The sequence below is a fragment of the Astyanax mexicanus genome, chromosome 11 (assembly GCF_023375975.1).
Source record: "Astyanax mexicanus isolate ESR-SI-001 chromosome 11, AstMex3_surface, whole genome shotgun sequence".
In the NCBI taxonomy this organism is placed as follows: Eukaryota; Metazoa; Chordata; class Actinopteri; order Characiformes; family Acestrorhamphidae; genus Astyanax; species Astyanax mexicanus.
Genome location: NC_064418.1, coordinates 7,405,140 through 7,415,000, shown reverse-complemented (window position 1 = coordinate 7,415,000; position 9,861 = coordinate 7,405,140). Strand labels below are relative to the sequence as shown.

General features: G+C 35.5%; 1 protein-coding gene across 5 annotated transcripts in view; it reads right to left on the bottom strand.

Moving 5' to 3' along the window:
• lrp1bb (low density lipoprotein receptor-related protein 1Bb) overlaps positions 1–9,861 on the bottom strand; it is a 503,881-nt gene that overhangs the window by 318,288 nt on the left and 175,732 nt on the right. The window lies entirely within an intron of this gene.

The window sequence follows — 9,861 nt, the reverse complement described above, 5'->3', positions numbered from 1 at the left end:
CTACTACTACTGGTACTGGTGCAGAGGCACACACCACACACATACTGTATATCCTATTAGTGCTTTTAAATCACAGGCCTCAAAAGGAGCACCCCGGCGAGCACAGCGCTTTCTCTCCAATGTGGCATGTTGTAATTGTTGTGTTTTTTGCTGTTTCTGTTGCTGTTGTCGCTGGTGCTTGGCAGGAGAGAGAGTGGCATCTTTTTTAGAGGACCCATGTGATTCAGTAGCACTCAGGCACAACAAGCTGTTCAACTACACGGGGATTTAACTCTCAGCGCGCGGGGCTTCGGCCGCGCTAACCGATTACGCCTCTGAAAATGTTCAAAGCCAGTAATGCTCACTGGTGGGAACGAAAAACACTGCTTTGCAAGTGCTTAGTTTAACCCTCCTGTTGTGTCCCGGGTCAATTTGACCCGTATTAAAGTTTGAAGATCTGGGAAAAATAGTTAAAAGTATTTTTTTTTTTACTATGAAACTTCTGCTGCTTGCCTTAATTAGTGTAATCAACATACTGTATAATATGAAAATGGTTCATCTCACATATTTGCAACAACCACCCCCTGCAAAAACTAAAACTAAACAAAATCACAATGTCATGTTTTAATGTTGTGTAAAACTATTGTTTTATACTGTATGTTGGTCCTTTAAAAGTAATATAGTAGGGAAACATTTAAAAAGATTGAACATTATATATATATATATATATATATATATATATATATATATATATATATATGAAAAAAAAAAATCAACCTGCACAATAAAAAAGTAAAAAGTTTTGAGTGCATTTGAGTGCATTAGGTTTTTAACACTCAGTACATCTCCCACTCCCACTAAGTGCCTTAAAGTATTGAATCTTTAGTGCGTAGGTTGACTATGCCTGACCCAAATGTTTTTTTTTAAACACCATATATCAACAATTTACAGTAATTGGTCACCCCTTGTCTTGCTTGTCTTGAGAAAGGTGAGCAGGGTGTGCTTCTTGTTTATAATGGTGTACTTTGGCTGATTTTAGATTTTAGATACTATGACCTATGATATTCCATTGGATCCAATTTATCCATAAATCATAAAGAAGACGATTTTAGCAACATAAAAGAGCAAAGTAAATGTATGTTGCTCCAAAACTTTCTGATAGATTGGACTTTGTTATGCTCAGAAACTCAGAAATTGTGCTAAATGTCAAAGCTGAGCAACAAACTGCACATTTTATTTTTATTTTTAATTTATGTTCAGTGAATTTCATTCAATAAACACAGCAATTTCCTTCTAAATAAACAAAAAAAAAGAAGTGGAAACACACTTTCAGGTCATTGTATTTGTTCTTCTTCACAGAGCAGCTGTCAATTACATTGTATAGTCTCTATATAATAAGAGTGTAGCAACCTATAATTATTCTCACCCAGAGTTGGCAACAAAGGACACATCAACACATTGCTGAAAATGACTAGTTGGCATACACTGGAATTCGTGGCAGGTCTGGAAAAAAAAAGCAACTGTTCAGTCTAGTACAGAAGTTATTGTTTATACAGAGCGGATTGAAAAAGTACATTTACAAACTGTAACAAAGGCTACCAATTTCCCAGTCTCAGAAATCAGATTTAAAATATACAAATATATACAATTGTTGGGTTCTAATACTGACATTTTAAACTGAGTGATCTGTTTGATTTTCATTCTTACTAAGAGATTCTTATCTGATCTACATCTGATTCACATTCCACAGGTAGGCAAATGTTGGGTTTTGGGAGTCTTGCCTACAGCTGATATATGGTTTAGCATGATGTGTATAAATGGCCTAGCAATCAAACCACAGATAACTTTGATCTCCAATCCAGCATTTACTGTTAACACTGACTAATTAATAATGATACTCATCAATACAGATACAATAAATATGCATTATACCACATTTATTTTTGATTTCATACTGTAACTGGCTGAGAGATGTTCTACGATTGCCAATATTGCCCAGTAATGGCACTCTGACTGAAACTCATAAGGTATTAATCCACAAACAGTATAATCTAGCAACAATGGCAGCACTTATGAGACAAATAAAGCCATAACAGCCAAAAGCAGCAATGTTCATAATAGCAATTATACAAGTAAACGACAATACAGACTAAATTAACTTTATCTGATGCTTTTTGGTAAATTTGCTTTAAACTTACACATGTGTACAGAGAATTACCATTGCTAGGTAGGTTGGTAAGAAGGGATTATTGATTTTAGTGGGTTGATGCACAGAGGATAAGATTTTCTACACCATTTGAAGTAGAACAGACAATCCAACAGATTTGGAGTGGACAAAAATGAAGCAAAGTTTACTGTTAAATACATAAAAGTAAGTATTATATATTAAATATATTTTTGCAGTTTTTAAGCCGTATGTATAATATTACCTGTAAAACCGCCTAATGCTTTGGTCAGTGTTTGTAATCTTGAATTATTAACTGAAATTATTAACTGTTACTTGACAATTATGAATAAAGGGTGCTGCAGTCTGGTGATGTTTTAGCAGTGATGTGTTTGAATCTACGTTTTCTTGCATAATGTTGATTAACAAACAAAGGTTCATGTTACAATACAAGTATCTGACTTTGGTGCATTGGTATCTTAACAGCGCGGTGCTTTTGTGCGTCTCAGTATCTTCTGCTGAGATGCACAAAAGCACTGTGCTGTTAAGATACCAATGCACCAAAGTTAGAGTGCACCTGGGAATAACAACTGGCACACTGATTGGTTTATTTCCTGATAACCCCAAAACACACCCATGATTAATTAAAAGAATTAGTTCATGCCTTTTTCATGTTTTAAGCCACACAAGGCATATTTTTGAGCACTATAGCAAAGACACACCGACACGCCCTAAATCCAGCTGTATGACCCGCAATCGACTGGTGCACTATATATCTCTAATATAGAGCCCTTAGCCCGCTTTGTCTGTTTGGACTCCTTTAAAGAAAATGAAAGATAAGAGAAGATGTAGTTATGACTGGGCAGACATGAGGGAATTGCTGAAATACTCAATCACTAGAAGTCCATTTCCATCACTCAGTAATCAATCATTGCTGAGTGAGATAAAAAAAAACAGCATAAAAGTGCTTTTCCAATAGGATATTTTTCTTTTACGTCTATAATTATCCATTAGAGAGAAAGAAAAACAACACACATAGAGAACATATAGAAATGGAATGATGGTTATCTGCCTTTTGCCAGCACATACTCTACTTCCATTGCTCTATCCAATTTCTGCCACCAGTAAAAATGTGGGCTGCCATTCTCTAACACTTTCAACATCTCTCCTTTGTGTTCCACAGAAACGTCAGAGCACTCTGCTGTGAGACAGAAGAAGCCACTTTGCACCATTCCTCGCTGACAGTGGAAAATAATAAAATAAAACAGCAGTAAAAAAAAAAAAAAAAAAAAGAGATCCCAGTTACTTTAAAGCATTTTCAGTCTCAATTGCCCCTAAGTGGTAATGATAGCAATGTATCTTGCTAACAAGAAACTTCATTATGCGTCTTCTCAAGAGGAGAATAAAGTGTGGTTTTGTGTCTTACATCCTGACACACAATCACACAGGATATAAATGGAATATATAGGGTATTTGTATGCGTATTTGTAAACAGAGAAATAGTTTTCTAGATCATGGACTAAGAGAGGGTATAAATCATTTGCATTTAAAAGCACTCTAAATAAATATTTCACTAAAAAAGAGTCATTACAGTGAGACTGTCACGATAATCACAATATCGACTTATCATATGATAAATGAACATAATGTCACACTGTCCTGCTGCATACATACAAAGAAACAAACAAACAAACAAGAATACAAACAAATCAACATAGTGCAGTTTTATTGCTGCTGTAGTCTTTCACGCTGTTTAATCAAAGTATCCACACAGACATCTATAACTTCTGCTGTTTTAACGCAAATCAAACACGCTTCCAAATTATTAATTTTACCTTATTAATATTATATTTTTACATATATATGTTTTTTTCTGTAAATACACAAATCTGTTTATATCCGTTTTCTTGTTGTGTGCTTATAATTATGAATTTGTTCATTGTTTGCATATGTTGTCTGCCGGATCCCAGGAAGAGCAGCAGCTAATGCTAAATCAGCTAATGGGAATCCAAATAGACAATAAACTATAAATATAAAAAATACATAATAATCCCAAAGCCTCATAGGGAGGCAAAGTAGACTCAACCCCCTAGTCTATCACTCCAGCAAACAGCACTATCAGCACAACAGGCGACTGTTCTATCTTTATATAGTAAAAATGATCCAATTCATAACTCCAAAAACTAGAATCCTTTCTGCACAATGAGTTTCTAATAATGGGTGATCCTGTTAATGGGATTAATTGGAGTTAGTTCATTTACATAATGTTACAGTTCAGTATTAGTGGGATAAAATATAACTGTTATTATATATAACTGTTTATTTATTTATTTATTTATTCATTTTGTTATTCTCATTTTTTTTACTTGCTGTAAAATTGATGTGAATAATGCAAAATGCTAAAAAAAAAGTTTAGAAACAGCAGTTCTTGTGACAGCGCTACAATACAGTATCACTTACAGCTCTAGAAAAATAAAATAAAAGACCACTTTAAAATTATGTATATAATCAATAGGAAGATGGATGATCACAAGCCACCAAACCAGGCTGAACTGCTTGAATTTTTGCACCAGGAGTAAAGGCATAAAGTTATCCAAAAGCAGCATGTAAGACTGGTGGAGGAGAACATGATGCCAAGATGCATGAACACTGTGATTAAAAAACAGGGTTATTCCACCAAATATTGATTTCTGAACTTTTAAATCTTTATGAATATGAACTTGTTTTTTTTTTTTTTTCATTTTTTGAGGTCTGAAAGCTCTGCATCTTTTTTTCTGTTATTTCAGCCATTTCTCATTTTCTGCAAATAAATGCTCTAAAATACAATATTTATATTTGGAATTTGGGAGAAATGTTGTCTGTAGTTTATAGAAAAAAACAACAATTTTCATTTTAGTTAAACATATGCCTATAAATAGCAAAATCAGAGAAACTTATTCAGAAAGTGAAGTGGTCTCTTAATTTTGACCAGAACTGTATGTACAATAAATAAATAAATGAAAAAGATGAAGAAGAAGAAGAAGAAGAAGAAGAAGAAGAAGAAGAAGAAGAAGAAGAAGAAGAAAAAAAAAACTGCAGATGTTCTTCAAAACTGACGCAACTAGCAGCACTTTTCAACTCTGCAAGACCTGATCAGTGTAGCTCCACATTTCCCATCATCAGGCAGAATGCATTCAGTGTGTATTTTTCACCAGAGTTCACTAAGTGCACTGAAGTGGCCTCTAAAGAGAATGAAGGATTAACTGCAAGATGCATTAGAGGCAAGACTCTTCCAGTATTAATTACTCTTTTCTTATTTATTTTTATCTTATATATTTTTTTTATATAAAGAAAAACATTAATGTTGGGATGAACATTTAACATGAATAACGTCTATTTCTATCAATAATTAAAATACACTCACAGAGCACGGTGTTACACTGCACACCTGCACACCTACACACCTGCACACCTACTCACTCACCAATTATCTAATGCAGCGTTTGTAAACCCTGGACCAAGAGGCACCCTTCTTCTACATCTTAGCGGTTTCTCAGCTTCAGCACACCCGCAGAGACTTTTAGAAAGCACTTATTAACTAATTGCAAAAAAAAAAAAAAAGAAAAAACATCATCCAGCTGTTCCGTGGATGGAAATACCTTGTTAATCACAGAGGTCAACATGGAGTGACCTCAAGCTGGCTTATGCTGACAAACTACAGGCTACAGTAACTCAGAAAACCAATCTGTACAACTGCAGAGAGCAGAAAAGCATCTTAAAATAAATTCACAGCAAGGCGAAGACCATAAAAAAAAGAAAAAAACGCTTGGACTGATGAAACACGATTTTTTTACTCAGGTCTGAAGAAAGTGTGGATAATTGGCGTTGCCAACAGTAGGAATTCTGAACTGTTGTACGCAGCATGTACAAAATAAATATATAATAAATACATTAAAGAAAATTTTAAATTATTATTTTTTTAAAATATGCTTATCTGATTTTGTACGCATCTTTTATACTGTGGAAAAAATTGAGACACAGAAAGAGAGTTTCTTACTAATGTACCCTAATATAAATGTAAAGATATGCAGAGAAGTGAAATATATCTAATTGTGTGGCCTTATTAAATTTGTGCAGTTTTGATGTTTAATTTTACTGTAGTAACTTTTGTTACTACACTTTCTCTAACTTTCTCCTCTGTTTTCTTTTTTTTTTAATGCTCTTAAATTCTTAAATTGCATGAAAATTAGTTTGTCAAGTGTTCTTCTTTGGTCCTCACAATCAATTGATATAAAAAATTAAAAGATCATCTTTGATAGAATCTGGTAGAAAAGGTGATTCAGAATATTATAGCATTCCTAATAAAGTGCTCAGTGAGTGTATCAAAGAACCATAGACTGAAATCATTCATTCCCATCTTCTATTAAGAAAACAAGTAATTTTAACCCAATTACAATGTCTGTATTTTAAAATAGTCAATTTTTTTCCACATCTGCAGTGTGAAATAGCTTAACTAAAGAAGTAGATGAACAGATTGTAGTTTAACAAATCGATACAGAGTGTGGGACGAACTCATGCAATTAGGCCTAGATCTAATCTCATGGTTTCCCGCCAAATTTGCTCACATTTTTCTCATGCATTGTTTATGACCCATCACCTAGTGTAGATTCTGGTTTTAGAGCTTTTAATAAGTTTTAATGCAAATCAAAAATTATTTGTGTCTACTAATACTGCCTAGTGCTTAAGTAGGTCTTATCTTTAATAATTCCGTTCAATTTATTATACTGTACAATATATGACCATAGGCTCAATAGATTTGCTGACCCCACTGTTGTTATTATATTATTATATTATATAATTATTATTAATAATACTTTATTATTATTATACATAAACAATCAAGTATCCCAATTATTCTATTTCTTTAGACTATAAAGCGCACTGGATTATAAGGCACATTATTATAAGCGACACTAGTAAGCATGCCTACATCGAAGTAAGCAAGGGTGTTGCCATGTTTCCATTTTAATGGGGAAAAAAATGTACTAAATATTTTCTTTTAAAGTCAATCGAGCACTTTTTTTTTTTTTTACAGTAAGCTTTGATTTCTAATATTTTGTCTAAGGGTGAGATTTCAGTGAGTTTTCCCAGCACTAAGGCTGGGTGCAGCAGCATTAGCATTAGCATTAGCCGCTAACCACAGCGCTAGTGGGATGTAGAAGCCCCCCGATAGCACCAGACTGAGGTTCATCTCACGTAGCTTGTTTTAACACGGTAAACACACAGAGTACAGTCTGATGTACTCCCCTAATGCTGCTGCACCCAGCCTTAGTGCTGGAGAAACTTCACTAAAAACTCACTCTTATAACTTTGTACTTCAGCAGAGTGGCTTTACTGCTCTTTAATACCTGACTGGTAGAATTCATACATAAAGTGCACCCGATTATAAGGAGTACTGGCAATTTTTGGGAAAATGAAAGGATTTTAAGTGCAACTTATAGTCCAAAAACTAAGGTAAATCATAAAATGAAATAAGTTTTCGTGAGCTCAATCGTTCAGCATCTGCATTACAACAGAAAACGTGGTCTAGCTCACTGCCGACACTGTGCACCATCAACTACCGTCCATAACCATGCCTGAACAGCCCTCTTCTTCAAAATAAGCAGCACAAAAAATGTTCAGTGTCAATCTGAAGGCAGTCTGCCCTTTTGCGAGGCCTGAAGAAATACTGTAGCGTTTTCTCTGATCCTGCTATCTGTGCCTCCCAAGATGTCAGGCCACCACATTCATGTTTTTTAATTGGCGTGCAGGCCGCTCGCTATAGGCAGAGCGCGTACACAGAGCCCAGAGACAGAGAGCAGACAGATATTAAGGACTAATCCTCATATCTGCTGCTAAACAACAGGCATGCACTCTCCTGACCAGACGCACAGAGATTCTGATAAACATGCACACCGGATTGCGAGGCATAAGCTGCTTCACCCACTGCTCTGAAGTACCAGAGGAAGAAAGCGCACACATATGGGCCGAGGAGAACGACGACAGTAGAGGAGAAAACATGTAAGGAGGACTTGTGGGAGTAATACACTGAAGAATTCAGAGTGATTTGTCTTAATTAAAGAGCACTTGAGGAGGAAGATAATAAATAATGTGCTAAATACTATAAGTCTGTAGTATAAGATGTTTTGCATTAGTGGACCCTATCAGACAGCTTCCTCTTACAGCGTCCACAGTTAATCCTGTTGGATGTGGTTTGTCCTTCTTGGTGGTTTGCTAACCTGCTATTACCCTGGATACCATGGCTCTTGATACAGTAAATCACAAAGACTTGCTGTCTTGGTCACAGATGCACCGGCAAAACGTGCACCAACAATTTGTCCTCTTTTGAACTCTGGTACGTCACCCATAATGTTGTGTGCATTGCAATATTTTGAGCAAAACTGTGCTCTTACCCTGCTAATTGAACCTTCACACTCTGCTCTTACTGGTGCAATAATGTGCAATTAATGAAGATTAGCCTTCAGGCTGCTTTAATTTAGCCATGAAACCTCCCAAACTAAAACGACAGGTGTTTCAGTTTCATTGTCCAACCTCTTTATATAAACAAATGAATAAATAAAAATAAAAAAAATGATTCTGGTTTATGGTAAATAATGAATTTCGCAGTTCTGCTTATGACTATGTCATGTCAACAGACATAAATGCATCAACCCAGCCTCCAGAGGAGACAATCCTTATAATTTGAATCAAATTTACTGATTTATCACCAGCATACCATCTTTATTTACTCCTTTATTTACTGCCTTTTAATGACTAAAACCCAACATCTATTAAACCTTGGCCAGCCTTGAAAAAATGTCACTGGTATCTAGAGCAGGCATATATAGAAAAACAACAAATAACTACAAATAAAGTAAAGCTACGAAAGTATGCCACCATTTCCAACAAAAAAATGTGTGCACATGTTTACTTTTCAAAAAAATTGATTTCTAATATTTTGTCTAAGGGTGAGATTTCAGTGAGTTTTCCCAGCACTAAGGCTGGGTGCAGCAGCATTAGCATTAGCCGCTAACCACAGCGCTAGTGGGATGTAGAAGCCCCCCGATAGCACCAGACTGAGGTTCATCTCACGTAGCTTGTTTTAACACGGTAAACACACAGAGTACAGTCTGATGTACTCCCCTAATGCTGCTGCACCCAGCCTTAGTGCTGGAGAAACTTCACTAAAAACTCACTCTTATAACTTTGTACTTCAGCAGAGTGGCTTTACTGAGCGATAAAAAGCCAATCCAGATCCATGAAAAAAAAGCTATTCACAGAACGCATATATGAGCTATCAACTTGTCCTTTATATTTTTCTTGAGCAATTGAAGCAAATTCCCACCTTTCCACAGGTCTCTGGCACAGAGAGCTCTGGCATGTGTGTTTTTTATTTCAATAGCACATGCAGCTTTGTGGGGTTTCAGAACTGCAGTGAACACATTGCAAACATAGATAAAATACTTTAGCAGTTTATATTTTAGCCACCGCTTTGATAGAAAGTGAGGTTATGTTTCCATTTGAATGGGCTATCTAACTCTAAGACCCAATAAACCAGAGATCACTGTATGTGCAAAAGGGGTGGTAAAGGCTGCAGGTTTTCTTTCCAATAAAGCTGGAGCTCATCTAATCAACTGTCCGAAGGCTTAGATCAACTGACCAACTGGAATTCATGGAATTAGGTGTTACCTAATGGAATT